At 41.9% G+C, this 19441-nt stretch overlaps 1 long non-coding RNA gene across 1 annotated transcript; it reads right to left on the reverse strand.

Moving 5' to 3' along the window:
* Nucleotides 1-17459: 17459 nt before the first annotated feature.
* Nucleotides 17460-19213, reverse strand: LOC127131753 (uncharacterized). Its single transcript, XR_007806516.1, has 2 exons — nt 19109-19213; nt 17460-17706 (listed from the first exon to the last, which is right to left on the reverse strand). It is a non-coding gene; the product is annotated as an uncharacterized LOC127131753 (long non-coding RNA).
* Nucleotides 19214-19441: the final 228 nt, after the last annotated feature.

The following is a 19441-nucleotide window of genomic DNA, read 5'->3' on the forward strand; positions in this document are numbered from 1 at the left end:
CATGCTCGTGACTCTCAACAAACCCGTGATTCGTGGTTGAGTCGCTCAGACAACCTTAATATCAATGGAACCTGGGTGTTGATCAGGTATAAAACCTAAGTCCCCCAAAAAGGATGGTTGATATTAAGGATGTTCGAGCCGGTTCATGTACCGTTAATATCAATGGAACTTGGGTGTCGATAAGGTGAAAACCTAAATCCACCAAAATGGATGATTGATATTAGGGATACAATGAGCTTTCCCATGACCTTTGTTTGGTGTGACTTGCTTGATCCTTGAGTGTGATTGTTGCATTCATGCATTCATGCATCCATCTGCACTTCATGTCATCAGAAAAAGAAAATTTTCAAGGAACTTAAAGGGTTTATTTGCAAAATTTTCAGACATGGAAAGACCAAAAAGGCATACAAAGAAGTACAGCTTTAAACAGCCCGATGTAAAAGAGTTAAGGAATCTGACATCGTATGTATTAGATCCCTTGGGTTTCAAAGCTCGCTATGGGAAGCTTCTACCTCTGCTGACTACTCAGGTTGACGAGGGGCTGATGAGCACTCTGGCTCAGTTTTATGATCCGCTGTATCATTGCTTCTCATTTCCGGACTTCCAGCTGTTGCCAACCTTGGAGGAGTATTCTCATCTCATTGGGATTCCGATTCTGGATCAAGTGCCGTTCAGTGGCCTAGAGAATATTCCGACTGCTCGAGAGATTGCCAGCTTGTTGCACATAGATGAAGATCTGATTAGAGCTAATCTGACTACCAAAGGCGGAATTCAGGGTTTTCCTTCCGAGTTCCTCATTGCCCAAGCTACCTTTTATGGGAAGGCCATGAGTGAGGATGCCTTTGAGGCTCTGTTTGTGCTGCTCATCTATGGATTAGTGCTATTTCCCAACTTCGACAAGTTCGTGGACATGAACGCCATTAGGATCTTCTCAGTTCTTAATCCCGTGCCGACTTTGTTGGGCGATGCCTACGTCTCTTTGCATTTGAGGAATGCAAAAGGTGGAGGAGTTATTGTCTGCTGTCTACCCCTGCTGTACAAGTGGTTTATTTCGCACTTGCCGCAGACAGTTGCTTTCAAGGAGAACAAGGGATGTCTACGGTGGTCTCAGAGACTTATGTCCCTCACCAATGATGATATCACTTGGTATGATCGCGTGTATGATACCGTCCAGATCATTGACTATTATGGTGAATTCCCTAATGTGCCTCTTCTTGGCACATGTGGTGGGATCAACTACAATCCTATTCTCGCACGACGTCAGCTTGGGTTCCCCCTAAAGGATAAACCTAATAACATTCTGTTAGAAGGTGTGTTCTTTCAGGAGGGTAAAGATCCCCAAGGCCTGAAAGCCAGATTTGTCTGTGCTTGGCGCAGTATTCACAAGAAGAGTAGGAACGAGTTGGGTCCAAAGAACTGCATTGCTTTGGAACCATACACCTCTTGGGTCAGACAGAGAGCTGCCACTTACTTGATGCCGTACGATCATCTGAGACCTACACCGTTGGATGTGGCTGGGCCTTCAACCCTCCCTACCCAACGTGTAGAGGAGTTGAGAGAAGAAGACCTTTCACGTGCTTGGATCCGTGAAAGAGAAGAATTGCTGCAGCAGCTCAAGGAGAAGGACGCTATGATTGAGTTCCTCGAGCACCGAGTGATCGACGACCCGAACGACACTTGGACTTCTCTGCTTCCTCAGTCTTCCAAATTCTGGAAAAGGAAGTATGATCGACTTGCAAAGGAGAAAGCAGATATGGAAGCGGCCTATGAGAGAGAGATCAAGAAGTTGTGCACTTCTCGTCTTCCAGCATCCCTAGCTTCTAGGGATCCATAGGATGTTATTTACCTTTTCTCTTTGTAATGATCAAAAAATGCTGTACTTCTTTGTCTCAATATATTGAATGAAACATTTTCCATGAGAAATTAAAATGCTTTAACTATTCAAAATATTGCAAATAAAACCCTAAGGGTTCCTTGAAAACAAAGCATCTGCACAAGCATTTCATGCATCATTTTTGCATAAGCAGGTACCCTTTGTTTCTGGTCTTCTTGTCCTAACCTTTTGCTCTTCATTTATTTTGAAGACAAGCTAACTCACCGGTATTATACGCGAGTCAATTCTGCAAGAGTCATGGAGCAACTAGAACAAGAGAACCGAGAATTGAAGGAAGAGGTCGCCAGACTTGGCGCTTTGATGGAGCAACTCCTCGCTGCCCAGAATCAACCTACTCCACCTCCTACAACGCCTGCTCAAAGGACGGTCATTTCAGAGGTCTCCACTTCGACTGTGCCAGTCAGTGCTCATCCGGTGCCCAATGTTATGCCACCCGGGTTTCCTTGGGGAATGCCTCCAGGTTTTATGCCTGATCTGCCAGCTCCAACTTTTGCTCACATGCCGGCATCTAGCCCGGTCCCTGTTCCCGCTCCTCCTGTCGTGCATACCATGCCAAGGGTAGACGACATTATCTATCACTCCGAGCCATCTGAGGGCTCAGACGTTCATGAAAAGATGGATGCCATGAACGACCAATTCCTCGAGCTGAGAAAGGAATTGAGGACTCTTCGAGGTAAAGATTTGTTCGGCAAGTCTGCAGCCGAGTTGTGCCTTGTTCCCGGTGTGAAGATACCGATCAAATTCAAAGTACCTGACTTTGAAAAGTATAAAGGGAACACCTGTCCACTCGCACACCTGGTCATGTACGCCAGGAAGATGTCTACACAGACTGATAATGATCAACTTCTGATTCATTATTTCCAAGACAGTCTGTCTGGTGCCGCGCTTAGATGGTACATGAGCTTAGACAGTGCCAATATCAGATCCTTCAATGACCTTGGCGAAGCTTTCGTCAAGCAATATAAGTATAACGTCGATATGGCGCCTGACCGAGATCAACTCAGGTCCATGTCGCAGAAGGACAAGGAAACTTTTAAGGAGTACGCCCAGAGATGGCGAGAGCTGGCCGCTCAGATCACTCCACCGCTAGAAGAGAAGGAAATGACCAAGATCTTCTTGAAGACTCTTGGCTCATTCTATTATGAGCTGATGGTAGCAAGCGCTCCCTCTGATTTCACCGAGATGGTGAACATGGGGATGCGTCTCGAAGAAGGTGTCCGCGAAGGACGGTTAGCGAAGGATGATGGTTCTTCTTCTAAACGATATGGGGCGTTTAAGAGGAAAGAAGGGGAAGCACATGCTGTGCAATCCCAGCCCAAGCATAGAAGACCCTCTGTTCAGAGGAAGCCCGCACGTCGTGCCGGTCATCAGCACCAGGTGGCTCATATAGCACCTGTCTTCAAAGACAATGCTCAGCAACAATATCAACAGCCTCAGTATCAGCAACAACATCGTCCACAGCAACAGGCTTACCAGCCTCGTGGCAGTACAACCAATCAAGCTAACGTGAATTATGATAGGAAGAAGATCAGCTTCGATCCAATTCCTATGACATATGCAGAGCTTTATCCTTCCTTGTTGGAAAGGAAATTGGTTTCTCCCAGGGATCCCCCTGCCATTCCTGCAAATCCACAATGGTGGTACAAGCCAGACCAGCATTGTGTTTACCATTCCGGTGCTCCGGGCCACAATATAGAGAATTGCTACCCACTCAAGACCAAGGTGCAAGACCTTATGAGATGTGGGATTCTGAGCTTTGAAGATTCAGGTCCGAATGTCACCAAGAACCCATTGCCTGCGCATGGGAAATCAGTCAATATGATTCAGGAATGCCTTGGGAAGTACAAGGTCAGATATGTGAGCCACATCAGGCAGTCGTTGGTTGAATTACACCGTTTGCTGTGTCAGTACAGCTACTTGGAGCATAACCACGACAAGTGCCGCGTCTGCTCGGTTAACCGCTTGGGTTGCGATCAAGTACGCAGAGAGCTTCAAAAGTTGTTGGATAAGGGTACCATTGAGATTTTGCAAAATTGCAATGTTGATGAAGCCGAGCCTGAGATTAATGTTATATCTCCAGTGTTCAAGTTACCCGAGCCTGTTGTTATTCGTTACAATAGCAACAAGCCGAAGGCTTCCCCTTCCTTGATCATTAAACCTGTCGGCCCTGTGCCCTATTCATCTGATCGAGCTGTACCATTCAGATACAACCCTGTTGCTGTGCAAGATGGGGTCGAAGTACCTTTACCTTCCACTTCCGTAACCACTGTCGCTGATGTAAGTGGGTTGACCCAAAGTGGTCGTGTATTTTCTGCGCCTCCTAAGGCTGTTGCTTCCGAATCTGCTGAACGTCCGGTTGGGGCCGCTGTTAATGTTCAGAATCCGGCACTTAATGTTGCCAAACCATCCTCCTCCGTACAAAAGACTCATATATCTTCAGTTGGCCCAAGTGGCATTGTTGATGAAGAATCTGATGAGATGCTGAAGCTCATCAGAAAGAGTGAGTACAACATTGTAGACCAACTTCTACAGACACCATCCAAGATTTCTATTCTTTCTCTACTGCTGAATTCAGAACCCCATAGGGAGGCTCTGCAGAAAGTCTTGGATTTGGCGTATGTTGATCACGACGTCACTATTGAGCAGTTCGATAGTATCGTTGCAAACATTACCGCTTGCAACACTTTGAGCTTTTGTGACGCTGATCTCCCTGAGGAGGGAAGAGACCACAACATGGCTTTACATATCTCCATGAATTGCAAATCTGATGCAATGTCCAATGTGCTGGTGGACACTGGATCTTCTCTTAATGTATTGCCAAAATCCACACTCTCCAGATTGTCATATCAAGGTCCTCCTATGAGGCAGAGTGGGGTTGTTGTGAAAGCATTTGATGGGTCGCGCAAGACCGTGATTGGGGAAGTTGATCTCCCAATCAAAATTGGACCAAGTGATTTCCAAGTTACCTTCCAGGTAATGGATATCCACCCATCTTATAGCTGTCTCTTAGGCAGACCATGGATTCACGAGGCTGGCGCCGTGACATCCACCCTACACCAGAAGCTGAAGTTTGTCAAAAATAAGAAATTGGTTGTAGTAGGGGGAGAAAAGGCTCTCCTGGTTAGCCATCTGTCTTCTTTCTCGTACATTGACGCTGAGGATGAAGTTGGAACTCCATTCCAAGCTTTATCTATTGATGAACCAATCGAGAAGAAGTCTCCTTCATTCACTTCCTACCGTGATGCGAAGCTGGCCATTGAATATGGTGCAGTTGCTGGACTAGGGAAGGTGATTGAACTTGAAGATAATAGATCCCGGGCTGGCATTGGCTACTGTTCTGGGGCATGTAACGAGCAAGGTTTGTTCACAAGAGTGGAGGATCCATCCACGACGATCAACCTGAGGAAGAAGCTGTTGCTATCTTGGAAGAGGATGCAGAAGATCTGAACAATTTCATCATACCTGGTGGTGTCTGCCACAATTGGGTCGCTGTGGATGTTCCTACAGTCATTCATAAGTCAGCGTGATTTGTTCACTTTGTTCAAAACCCTTCTCCCATGCCAAAAGGAGAAGTGATGGCATTGTTGGCAAAGCATATATACAATGATGTTTTCATTCAATTAATGCATTGTTAAACATTTGTTTTTCCTTTGTTTTCACTTTTCGCTTTTGCATGAAATCAGTGATCACAAAAAACCATACAAAAAATAAAAAAAATAAAAGCAATCTTTTTCATCTGCATAATGATTTGCTTGTTTAAATGCTAAAGTTTTTCATTAACCAAAATCATTATGCAGGTTGATCCTAAAACCCATTGAACATAATGATCCAACGCCATCTCCCAATCTTGAATTCTTTGTATTTGAGGCAGAGGAAGATGATGTTGAAGGGGATTCCTGACGAGATTACCCGACTTCTTGAGCACGAAAGAAGCTCATTCAGCTGTATCATGAGAATCAGCAGAACAGTCAAACTGGGGCATTGCAAATGCAAAAAAAAAAAAAAAAAAAAAAAAAAAAAAAAAAAGAAGAGGGTGAAAAAAAAAGATGAAAAAATAAAAAATCAGCAAAATTTTTTTCAAGATTTCTTCAAAAGAAAAAAGAAAAATTATACCCTCAAGTCCCTAGTTGACTGATGCTGAATGGATTCAGAGTCGTTATGACCAATTGAATTTGATTGAAGAGAAGCGGTTAACTGCCATGTGTCATGGTCAGTTATATCAGCAGAGAATGAAGAAAGCATTCGATAAGAAGGTCAAGCCTCGTGTGTTCCGAGAAGGTGACCTCGTGCTCAAGAAAGTTTTGTCTTTCGCGCCCGATTCCAGGGGCAAGTGGACTCCAAACTACGAGGGTCCATATGTTGTTAAGAGAGCCTTTTCAGGCGGAGCTTTGATACTTACAACAATGGATGGGGAGGATTTCACTCGTCCTGTGAATTCAGATGCAGTCAAGAAATACTTTGCCTAGAAAAAAAAGAAGTATATGCAAATGAAAAACAGAATAGCTCGCTAAGTTGAAAACCCGAAAGGGCGGCTTAGGCAAAAATGAGCGTCTCGGTGGAAAACCCGCAAGGGTAATCCAGGCAAAAATTAGAGACTTGAAAAAAAGAATATTTGCATCCCGCTAGGTTGAGTACCTCACTCTGGGGCAATCTAGGCAAAAATTAGGGATTTGGCAAGTAACTGCATCCTGACTAGACTTTCTGTTTCATCAGCTGTCATTTCGTCAGAAGATTCTCGATTCGTCGTCAACTGAAGCTTCGAATACATCGGGATTCAAATTGGTAGAGAAAGGATCATTATGTTCAATGTAGCCCTCTTCCAATATATATCACTGATTTCAAATTTGTACAGATCTATGGAGTCTTGCCATTTGCAGGCTACCATTCCATCAAACCAATTTGAGCTTTTTATCCAATTATTTGCACTCTTATTTGTTTCAAATCAACAAATGTTTTGCATGTTTTAAATTGATAAAATGTCATTGTTTTAAACAAATAAAATTTTTCAAAATTTGTTGTTTTAAACAAAGTGAATATTCACAAGGTTGAAAGGATACTCAAGAATATCTCAGTGCTCTCCCAAGGGTGGCATGATCTCCAACAGGTAAGACATTTGGTTCATATTCCTGGTTTGGTTGTATCTTCTTTCTTCAGACCTTGTGATGGGGTTGTTCCCCAGCGTGGTTGCAAGCAGAGTGTTGTTGAAGACTCAGTTTTCTCCAGCAGCAGTTTTCCCCAGTAGAGTTGCTTATGCAGTTGGATTCTACTTGGATGATGTTTTTCTCCTTCAGTGGGTTATTCCCTGGATTTGTTTGGAGTTGCAAAGCTCTTTGTTTCTCAGTTGATGCCGAGACCCCCTGCGGATCTTCGAGATTTTCTCTTATTCCCCAACAGATTCGTCTTGGTGGCTGTTTTGCCCGTTGTGACTCTCTGTACCCTGGTTGGGTTGTTTGCTGATCCATCACTCAGAGATTTGGTGTTTCCTGATATCTTTGATCCTCTGCTTTCCCAGCAGTACCCGCAGATCTATGCTTTATAGCATGTAGATCTCCGCAGATTGGCTCTCCAGTTGGTTTTTCCCCTGGAAGTATAATACCGGGCGTGTGATTCCTGGACCTGTTTGTGTTAGATATGTCTGTTTTGTCAGCATTCATCAAACATAGATCACGCATATTCGTACATATTCATAAACATTCAGATATTCATGTTGCATTTCTCGCCATGTATCTTTTGTTGATTATTCCTTGCTATGGTGGTGCAGATCCCCAATAGATCTCCCCTAGCAGATGTCGGGTGTTAAATCTCTCCATATAGAGTCAACCCCATAAGCAGAAAGTGTCTGTTGTCTGTCCTTCTGCAGTTCCCCACTGAGATATATCCTCGTGGATGACGGTTTCTTCCGTTTCCTCCTAACATATATATTGGGATGGATTTTCCTATTTGAGTTACATTCTCATTAGGACGTGTTTTGATTCAGTCTGTCTTTTCGGATTATTCCCCGAATTGGCTATTTGTCAACTGTCTTGTGCTTCCCAGTGGGTTGTTCCCCAGCGGAGTTTTTTTCGGGCCTCTACCCTCATACCGGTAGTTGTAAGTCCTATTTTCCTTGCCCTTTTGATGGAATTGGTGGTTATATACCTTTTATTCCTCGGCAAGAATTGTTGGTTTTCTACCTAGTAGGGGGTAGTCGTAAATCCTGTTTCTTACTCTCCAACAGAGTTTGTGGTTTGTTATAAACCTTAACTTTGGTTTCCCGTGCGGATTTGTGATTTGTTCTATCCCCACGCAGAGTTGTTGGTCTTCTACCCAGTATTCGGTAGATGTAAACCCTAATTCTTGGTTATCCCCACCAGAGTATGGCTATTATTTCGGTAGTTGTAAGTCCTATCTCTTTTCCCCTTACAGAGTAACCTTTGTGGTTCGTCCTGATTGTAAGTGGATTCCTGTTGTTGTGGTTTTTATCCCTAACAGAGTTGGTGTCTCCCTGTGGTGATTTCTATCCCCAGTTGAGTTTGTGGTCTCCTACCCCGTATTCGATAGTTGTAAATCCCAAGTGTTGATGTTTCTCCCCAGCGGAGTTTGTGCCTTATAGTACAGTTGGATAATTGCCGGATGCTAGCAATTTTATCCCCAGCGGGTCCCTTCACCGTTTGTCAGTGATTGCGTTCCCCGGATAGTTGATTGTTATCAATATATCCCCAGCTTGTTGTTGTGGATAATTGCTGTTTATGCAATTTATCCCCGGATCATTGATTTTCACCAGTGAATCCTCAGCAGATCGCCTTTCATTTACCCTCTTGTTGGTAATGTCTGTTGCTCCCTTTGATTGGTCATCATTATATACCTAGTTTGGTATCCCGATACCTTTCTTTTCGGTTGATTTATCCTTTATTAACCCTTATACCGGTTGTGGATAATCTTCCATGCGAGTATGTTATTCACGGTCTGCCGGTAATGAATAATATATCTCATGCACTCCTCAGTCGAAGCCTTTTGTGTTTCCCTGGTCGAGTAAGTTTCGTTATTTCCCTTTGTGGAATCGAATATTCTTTGTTGTTGGATAATTGCCGGATGCTTGCAATTTATCCCTTTGAGTTGACTTTCGTTTACCCGGATGCTTGGTATCGATTGTCTCTCTTTTTGGTTAGTCACCTATTATATACTTCGGTATCTCTGGTGTCTTTTCCTTTCGAGTATATTATTCACGGTCTGTCGGTAATGAATAATATGTCTCATGTGCTCTTTAGTTGGAATCCTTTGTTGATTTTCCCCAGCTGAGCAAGATTCGTATTCTTTGTAGAATCGAATATCCATCCTTTAACCAGTTTGTGTTTCGGATGATGAGTGTTTTGGCATATATACCAATTCACGTTTTCGGTAGATCACCTATTATATACCTTGGTATCTCTGGTGTTTCTTACCATGCGAGTTTATTATCTACGTTCTGACGGTAATAGATAATATATCTCATGCGAGTTTTCTTATCCACGGTCTGCCGGTAATGGATATTACATCTCATGCACTCTTTGGGTTTGTGTCCCCAGTTGAGTAAGGTTCGTTTTCCCGTTGTGGATTCGAATGTCCATCCCATAAGTCGATTTGCTCCTTCAAGCCCTCCTTTCGGATGATGAGTGTCTTGGCATATATACCAATTCACGTTTTGGTCGGTCACCTATTATATACCTCGGTATCCCTGGTGTTCCTTCCTTTCTGCTCCCTATTATGACCTTGGTCCTCTGTGGAGTCAGATTTTCCTGAGTTTATGTACCTTTTTCAGGTCTTTCTCAGATGTTTGGATGATTGATATCTCTCACCCTTATACCGGTCTTAGATATTCATTCTTCCTGAGTTTGTTACCCTTATACCGGTAACATCTCATTCTTTGGTGCTTCCTCAGTGGAGTTTCCTATTTGCTTCTTCCCAGGAGTCAACTTGTATCTCTCTGATGGATGTTTTTGTTTTTCCTTTGGAATTTTCTTTTCCCCAGTGTGAGTCCTTCACTCCCCAGTGAGGTCTCCAGTCTGATTTCTGTTATTACCCTAATCAGAGTCGTGTCTTGTTCACGCTGTGTCAGTTTTGTTTTTCCCCAACTTGAAGTCGTGTCCTGCTCACGCATTCTTTTTTTCCTTTTAATATCCCCAACAAGAGTCTTGTTAGAGTCTCTGTTCCTGGTGAGTGTACTACTCCGACGGATCGTCTTTTCTTCTGTGTGAACCATATTCCCCACAGAGTTTGTGTCTTTTGCATACATACATTTGCATCATGAGGTCTCTTAGGGACCAAAATTTGTCTCATTACTGTTATTTAAGCCCATTCTACCGCGTCAAGATGAAGATTTCTAAACTTCCCTTCTCCGGCTAGAATGACCTTAAATAGGGGCATCTGTAAGACCCCAATTTTGGCCCTAAGATCCCTCATGGCCCATATCATATCATATCATTGCCTCAAGGATCATTGCATGCCCTAGCTTCCCTCCTAGTGGGTGGGTACCTTGTGAGTTTGGTTCTTGATCACCAAGCATGTATTGCATTTGTATATCATTGCTTTTCATCTATTTGTTAACCAAAAGTACAAAAATATTGTCATCTAACCATATTACTTGCAGATGAAGCAAATTAGGTCAAATCAGTCAAAGTCAGTCATTGAGATAGATGGTGGCCATTCTTGAAGAATTTGGGCACCATGATCATTCATCAAGAGTTCATATGAGTTGTGACATCATTTTGGATCAAGATATCAAGTGGTAGGGGCTTGGAATTCATCAGAACATGGTTCAGTCAAGCAAAACCCTAGCAAAGTCAACTGAAGTCAACCTTGGTCAACTGTGCATTTAATCAGTGATTTGATGGTGGGAATTGGTCTGAGAGGTCTCATTCATGTCCATATAAGCCTCATATAACATGTCAAATGTAACACCCTTCTAAAATACCCCAAAATATTTAATTAAAATAGCAATATATCAATCAGAGTAATTATGCAATTAAGGGTGTCACACAATCATTTCACACCATTTTCCAAAATATCCTGTCATGCTCATTTATTTAATCAAATAAAACATTTACGTAATACGCAGCGGATACAACGAACAACATTCAAACCATGTAATACATTACATGTAAAGTTGTTCAACAACCAACTGAAAATATAGTAAAACAATTAAAACATCTCATCCCGATGTTACATCTATCAGAGCATGACCCACTAAGGAACTACACTAGACTCCAAGGACTAGCTTCTACTCAATCACTGCTCGTTACCTGAAAAATAGTTGTAAGGGTGAGTTCCTCAATCGATATAATAAGCATTATAAAACATCATGTAATGCTAAGTAATTTGACACATTAATCACCCCAATCACATCACACATTCGGTAACGGCACATCAATTCAATTATCATACTCAATACAAATACAACTCATGCTCATACTCAATATCAACACAAACACACGTATAATATTGGAATACATCCATTCATATTATACGCCATACACATATTATGCAATGAGACTCCATGCATGCGGTACCGACTATTTGTGAACATATAGTTCACCTCACCGTCCAAATCCAGGCACGGCTACCAAGCCCACTAGTCCCACTCATTTGAGACTTAGTGACTCACTCACTAATTCCTCACCATGGGAATTAGCTACCACCCCAAGGGCCATGCTATGCACGCTCATTCACCTAGCATGCAAACATCAACAACAGTCCAAAATGACTAACTCACTAATTCCTCACCATGGGAATTAGCTACCACCATAAAGGCCACAATATGCATGCTAATCACCTAGCAATGCTAAATCATCAACCACAATTCAAGAATAGACATATGCTCACACTCTAAGCCATAAAACAGTCTATTCACAAATGCACACATAACTGATACTTTCACAAGATTATGCATACCATCACACATCATCAGTATTTTATCACATAAGCATATCAGATCATGCCAAAGAACAACCACAGTATTAGCACACTCTACTAATACCTACACTACTCAAAACGACGGGAAATGATCCCTAATATATCGTACATCAGCTAAATCACATTACTCAGCTGAACAACCAAAAACTGCACAACAGCACAGAAAAATCACAATCCTGCCCATACGCGTACTGCCTAGTCCCATACGCGTATGGCCCATTTCTCAGCCAAATCCCATACGCGTAACACCATCTCATACGCGTATGCTACGCGTATCCCTTCCCCATACGCGTACCAACAGAGACCAAACTACGTTCAAAACATCATCTTCCTCATCCATACGCGTATTGCCTCGTGCCATACGCGTACCAGACCATCTCATACGCGTATTGCCTAGTGCCATACGCGTATGACCAGAAACCAGACTTCCAGATCTGCTATGGCTTTCTCTGCTACGAGATCTATCCAATTCAACCCTCCACAGTCCAATTTTTACACATTATTCGTTCATATCCTCTAACATAATTCATACCCTATTCGATTTCACAAAATCTAACATTATTACATCTAATTCCTACGAATTCCTTTCAATCATAATCCAATTTTTACGTTCATCCAACATTTCACAATTTTCATCATGCATCATTCAAATCAGGGACAAATCAATAGTCTATCACTACCCATTACATGTTATCCCATAATACCCATTAAACGCTGATAAACCCCCCTTACCTGAGTTAATCCGGCGAATCTTTACGCTTCAAGCTCTTCCTCTCTTCAACCCTTGTTTTCTGGCTCTCTTTGCCCTTTTTCCACTTTTCTGTCCCTTTTCCTTTTCACGTGAAACATAAACCTTTTTACTAAATGGGACCTTTTCTAAATTCCAACTTTTATTCCAATAAAATAATAATCCAATAATAATATTCCAATTATTTAATTAAATTAATAAATATATTATTAACTTAAATTAAATAATTATCTTATTTTATCGGGGTGTTACAACTCTCCCCCACTAAAAGAGTTTTCGTCCTCGAAAACATACCTCAAGCGAATAACTCCGGATACGACTCCTTCATCTGGCTCTCAAGTTCCCAAGTCATATTGCCACCTGCTGGTCCTCCCCAAGCTACCTTTACTAAAGCAATCTCTTTACCCCGCAGCTGCTTCAACTCTCGATCCTCAATCCTCATAGGTGATGTTTCAACAGTCAGGTTATCTCTCACCTGTACATCATCTACTTGGACTACATGCGACGGATCAGGAATGTACCTCCTCAACTGAGACACATGAAACACCTCATGCAAATTCGCAAGCGACGGCGGTAAAGCGATACGATAGGCTACCTCTCCTATCCTCTCCAAAATCTGATAAGGACCAATAAATCGAGGTGTCAACTTCTTCGACTTCAAAGCTCGACCAACCCCAGTTATCGGAGTAACACGAAGAAACACATGATCTCCCTCTTGAAACTCAAGTGACTTCCTTCTCTTGTCATGATAACTCTTCTGACGACTCTGAGTAATCCTCATCTTCTCCTGAATCATCTTAATCCTTTCCGTAGTTTGTTGAACAATCTCCGGTCCAATCACATCACTCTCACCGGACTCATACCAACATAAAGGTGTCCGACATCTCCTACCATACAAAGCTTCAAACGGTGCCATACCAATGCTCGAATGAAAACTATTGTTGTAGGTAAACTCAATCAAAGGTAAATAACAATCCCAAGCACCTCCCTTTTCCAAAACACAAGCCCTCAAAAGATCCTCTAGTGACTGAATCGTCCTCTCAGTCTGACCATCAGTCTGCGAATGATATGCAGAACTCAATCTCAGCTTAGTTCCCAAAGCCCTCTGCAAACCTTCCCAGAACTTCGATGTAAATCTAGGATCTCTGTCCGAAACAATACTCGACGGAATACCATGCAAACTTACAATTTTCTCAATATACAACTCAGCTAATCTCTCTAACGAATAATCCATTCTGATCGGAATGAAATGAGCCGATTTTATCAATCTGTCAACAATCACCCAGATAGCTTCAAAATTCTTACTTGTCCTCGGTAAACCAGAAACAAAATCCATACTGATATTATCCCACTTCCACTCTGGAATAGCCAACGGTTGCATTAGCCCAGACGGCTTCTGATGCTCAATCTTTGACTTCTGACAAGTCAAACAAGAATAAACAAAACTTGCAATTTCTCTTTTCATTCCCGGCCACCAAAATAACTTTTTCAAATCATGATACATCTTCGTAGCTCCCGGATGAATACTCAGGCCACTACGATGTCCTTCCTCCAGAATACTCTTCTTAAGTTCGGTAACATCCGGAATACACACCCGATTACCAAATTTCAAAACACCATTCTCATCGACTCTAAATTCACCACCTTGACCTTGATTCACTAAAGTCAACTTATCAACCAAAAGCACATCGGATTTCTGACCCTCTCTAATCTCATCCAGAATACCACTCATTAACTTCAACATTCCCAATTTAACACTATTGTGAGTACTCTCACACACCAAACTCAAGTCTCTAAACTGCTCAATTAAATCCAATTCCTTAACCATTAACATAGACATATGCAATGATTTTCGACTCAATGCATCAGCCACTACGTTTGCTTTACCCGGATGGTAATTCAAACCAAAGTCATAATCCTTCAGAAACTCTAACCATCTCCTCTGCCTCATATTCAGCTCTTTCTGATCAAACAAATACTTTAAACTTTTATGATCACTGAAAACCTCAAATCTTGACCCGTACAAGTAATGCCTCCATAACTTCAGAACAAATACCACGGCTGCCAACTCTAAATCGTGTGTCGGATAGTTCCTCTCATGAACCCTCAATTGTCTCGAAGCATAAGCTATAACCTGCTTATTCTGCATCAAAACACCACCCAAACCCAACAATGAAGCATCACAGTAAACCTCAAATGGTTCCGACGGACTTGGTAATATCAGAATAGGAGCAGTAGTTAACCTTCTCTTTAACTCTTGGAAACCTTCTTCACACTTTGAGTCCCAAACAAACGCTTGCCCCTTTCTAGTCAACATCGTTAACGGTAACGCCAACTTAGAAAATCCCTCAATGAACTTCCTATAATAACCTGCAAGTCCAAGAAAACTCCTTATCTCAGAAACTGACTTCGGAGCTTCCCACTTTGATACCGCTTCTATCTTAGAAGGATCAACAGCAACACCACCTCTTGAAATCACATGACCAAGAAAACTAACCTCTTCTAACCAAAATTCACACTTTGACAGTTTAGCAAATAACTTCTTTTCTCGTAGAACTCTTAAAACCATTCTCAAATGCTCAGCATGCTCTTCTTCCGATTTCGAATACACCAAAATATCGTCAATAAATACCATAACAAACTGATCTAGGTACGGATGAAAAATCCTATTCATATACTCCATAAACACTCCAGGCGCATTAGTCACACCAAAAGGCATTACAGAATACTCATAATGTCCATACCTTGTTCTGAAAGCAGTCTTCTGAATATCCTCAGTTTTCACACGTATCTGATGATACCCAGATCTCAAATCTATTTTGCTGAACACACTCGCACCAACCAACTGATCCATCAAATCATCAATCCTCGGCAAAGGATACCGATTCTTGATCGTCACTTTATTCAGTTGTCTGTAGTCCACACACAACCTCATAGTACCTTCTTTCTTCTTAACCAATAACACTGGTGCACCCCACGGTGACACACTCGGACGAATAAATTTCTTATCCAACAGATCTTCCAACTGACTCTTCAATTCAGTTAACTCAACAGCAGACATACGGTACGGAGCCATCGATATCGGCCTAGTACCAGGTACTAAATCAATCGAGAACTCAACTTCACGCTCTGGCGGCAATTCATTCACTTCTTCAGGAAACACATCAGGAAAATCACACACCACGGCTAGATCGTCAACCACCAGTTTATCTTTAGCCTCCATAGTAGCTAACAGCATGAACAACTCTGCCCCATTTGCTACTGCCTCATTCACCTGCCTTGCTGATAGAAACAAACTCTTTCCTTCCTCCATCTCAGGAAAAATCACAGTCTTATCAAAACAGTTGATATAAACTCGGTTAAACACCAACCAGTTCATACCCAGGATAACATCAATCTGCACTAGTGGAAGACACACGAGGTCTATCCAAAAGTCTCTACCAAAAATACTCAAAGGGCAATTTAAACAAACTGAAGTAGTAGTCACTGAACCCTTCGCAGGAGTATCAATCACCATACTACCATGCAACTCAGATATCTCTAACTTAAGTTTCACAGCACAATCCAAAGATATAAAGGAATGAGTCGCACCTGTGTCAATAATAGCTACAAGAGGAAAGCCATTAATATAACACGTACCTCGGATCAAACGATCATCTGCAGAAGTCTCAGAACCCGATAAAGCAAAGACCTTGCCTCCCGACTGATTCTCCTTCTTCGGCTTAGGACACTGTGGACTGATATGACCAAACTCTCCACAGTTGAAACAAGTCACAGTCTTCGACCGGCACTCTGCAGCCAAATGACCACCTTTTCCACACTTGTAACACTTCTTCTCAGTACTGGTACACTCATGGATCCGATGTCCAGCCTGACCACATCTGAAACACTTAGCAGGGGCACTAGAGTCTCCCCCACTAGGCCTCTTCATCCCACTCTGTCTCTGAAAACCCTTGCCAGCTGCATACGGTTTTCCACGATCATTTTGATTCTTGCCTTTCCTATCAACCCTTTGCTGATAGCTCTCTGCTCTAGCCTTGGTATCCTGTTCAAAAATCCTGCAACAGTCAACCAAGTCAGAAAACACTCTGATCCGCTGATATCCAATAGCCTGCTTGATCTCGGGACGTAACCCGTTCTCAAACTTCACACACTTTGAAAATTCCCCAGTAGCCTCATCATAGGGAGTGTAATACTTCGACAGCTCTGTGAACTTAGCAGCATACTCAGTAACAGACCGGTTGCCCTGTCTCAATTCTAAGAACTCTATCTCTTTCTTTCCTCTGACATCTTCTGGAAAGTACTTCCTCAGGAATCTCTCTCTGAACACAGCCCAAGTGATCTCAGCATTCCCAGCAGTTTCCAACTCAGTGCGGGTAGCAACCCACCAATAATCTGCTTCCTCTGACAGCATATGCGTACCGAACCTGACCTTCTGGTTATCGGCACACTCAGTCACTCGGAAGATCCTCTCAATCTCCTTCAACCACTTCTGAGCACCATCTGGGTCGTATGCTCCCTTGAACATTGGAGGATTGTTCTTCTGGAACTCACTCAGTTGACGAGCAGCTCCCATTCCCACAACATTCGGATTCCCTCCAAGTACTCCAGCTAGCATACCCAGAGCCTCAACAATCGCAGCATCGTCTCTACCTCTTCCAGCCATCTCTATTCTGAAAACCCAACAAGCTAAACAATAAGTACTGATAGGGTTACACAACACCTATCCCGTACAGGGAACAGAATAATTACGACTCGACTCGACCGACTATGCTCTGATACCACTAATGTAACACCCTTCTAAAATACCCCAAAATATTTAATTAAAATAGCAATATATCAATCAGAGTAATTATGCAATTAAGGGTGTCACACAATCATTTCACACCATTTTCCAAAATATCCTGTCATGCTCATTTATTTAATCAAATAAAACATTTACATAATACGCAGCGGATACAACGAACAACATTCAAACCATGTAATACATTACATGTAAAGTTGTTCAACAACCAACTGAAAATATAGTAAAACAATTAAAACATCTCATCCCGATGTTACATCTATCAGAGCATGACCCACTAAGGAACTACACTAGACTCCAAGGACTAGCTTCTACTCAATCACTGCTCGTTACCTGAAAAATAGTTGTAAGGGTGAGTTCCTCAATCGATATAATAAGCATTATAAAACATCATGTAATGCTAAGTAATTTGACACATTAATCACCCCAATCACATCACACATTCGGTAACGGCACATCAATTCAATTATCATACTCAATACAAATACAACTCATGCTCATACTCAATATCAACACAAACACACGTATAATATTGGAATACATCCATTCATATTATACGCCATACACATATTATGCAATGAGACTCCATGCATGCGGTACCGACTATTTGTGAACATATAGTTCACCTCACCGTCCAAATCCAGGCACGGCTACCAAGCCCACTAGTCCCACTCATTTGAGACTTAGTGACTCACTCACTAATTCCTCACCATGGGAATTAGCTACCACCCCAAGGGCCATGCTATGCACGCTCATTCACCTAGCATGCAAACATCAACAACAGTCCAAAATGACTAACTCACTAATTCCTCACCATGGGAATTAGCTACCACCATAAAGGCCACAATATGCATGCTAATCACCTAGCAATGCTAAATCATCAACCACAATTCAAGAATAGACATATGCTCACACTCTAAGCCATAAAACAGTCTATTCACAAATGCACACATAACTGATACTTTCACAAGATTATGCATACCATCACACATCATCAGTATTTTATCACATAAGCATATCAGATCATGCCAAAGAACAACCACAGTATTAGCACACTCTACTAATACCTACACTACTCAAAACGACGGGAAATGATCCCTAATATATCGTACATCAGCTAAATCACATTACTCAGCTGAACAACCAAAAACTGCACAACAGCACAGAAAAATCACAATCCTGCCCATACGCGTACTGCCTAGTCCCATACGCGTATGGCCCATTTCTCAGCCAAATCCCATACGCGTAACACCATCTCATACGCGTATGCTACGCGTATCCCTTCCCCATACGCGTACCAACAGAGACCAAACTACGTTCAAAACATCATCTTCCTCATCCATACGCGTATTGCCTCGTGCCATACGCGTACCAGACCATCTCATACGCGTATTGCCTAGTGCCATACGCGTATGACCAGAAACCAGACTTCCAGATCTGCTATGGCTTTCTCTGCTACGAGATCTATCCAATTCAACCCTCCACAGTCCAATTTTTACACATTATTCGTTCATATCCTCTAACATAATTCATACCCTATTCGATTTCACAAAATCTAACATTATTACATCTAATTCCTACGAATTCCTTTCAATCATAATCCAATTTTTACGTTCATCCAACATTTCACAATTTTCATCATGCATCATTCAAATCAGGGACAAATCAATAGTCTATCACTACCCATTACATGTTATCCCATAATACCCATTAAACGCTGATAAACCCCCCTTACCTGAGTTAATCCGGCGAATCTTTACGCTTCAAGCTCTTCCTCTCTTCAACCCTTGTTTTCTGGCTCTCTTTGCCCTTTTTCCACTTTTCTGTCCCTTTTCCTTTTCACGTGAAACATAAACCTTTTTACTAAATGGGACCTTTTCTAAATTCCAACTTTTATTCCAATAAAATAATAATCCAATAATAATATTCCAATTATTTAATTAAATTAATAAATATATTATTAACTTAAATTAAATAATTATCTTATTTTATCGGGGTGTTACATCAAACATCCACAGTGAAGATTTTGAAGTCAGACAAGAAATTTCCAAAAAATAGAAAGTTGACC

This window comes from Lathyrus oleraceus, chromosome 1 (genome assembly GCF_024323335.1).
Source record: "Lathyrus oleraceus cultivar Zhongwan6 chromosome 1, CAAS_Psat_ZW6_1.0, whole genome shotgun sequence".
In the NCBI taxonomy this organism is placed as follows: Eukaryota; Viridiplantae; Streptophyta; class Magnoliopsida; order Fabales; family Fabaceae; genus Lathyrus; species Lathyrus oleraceus.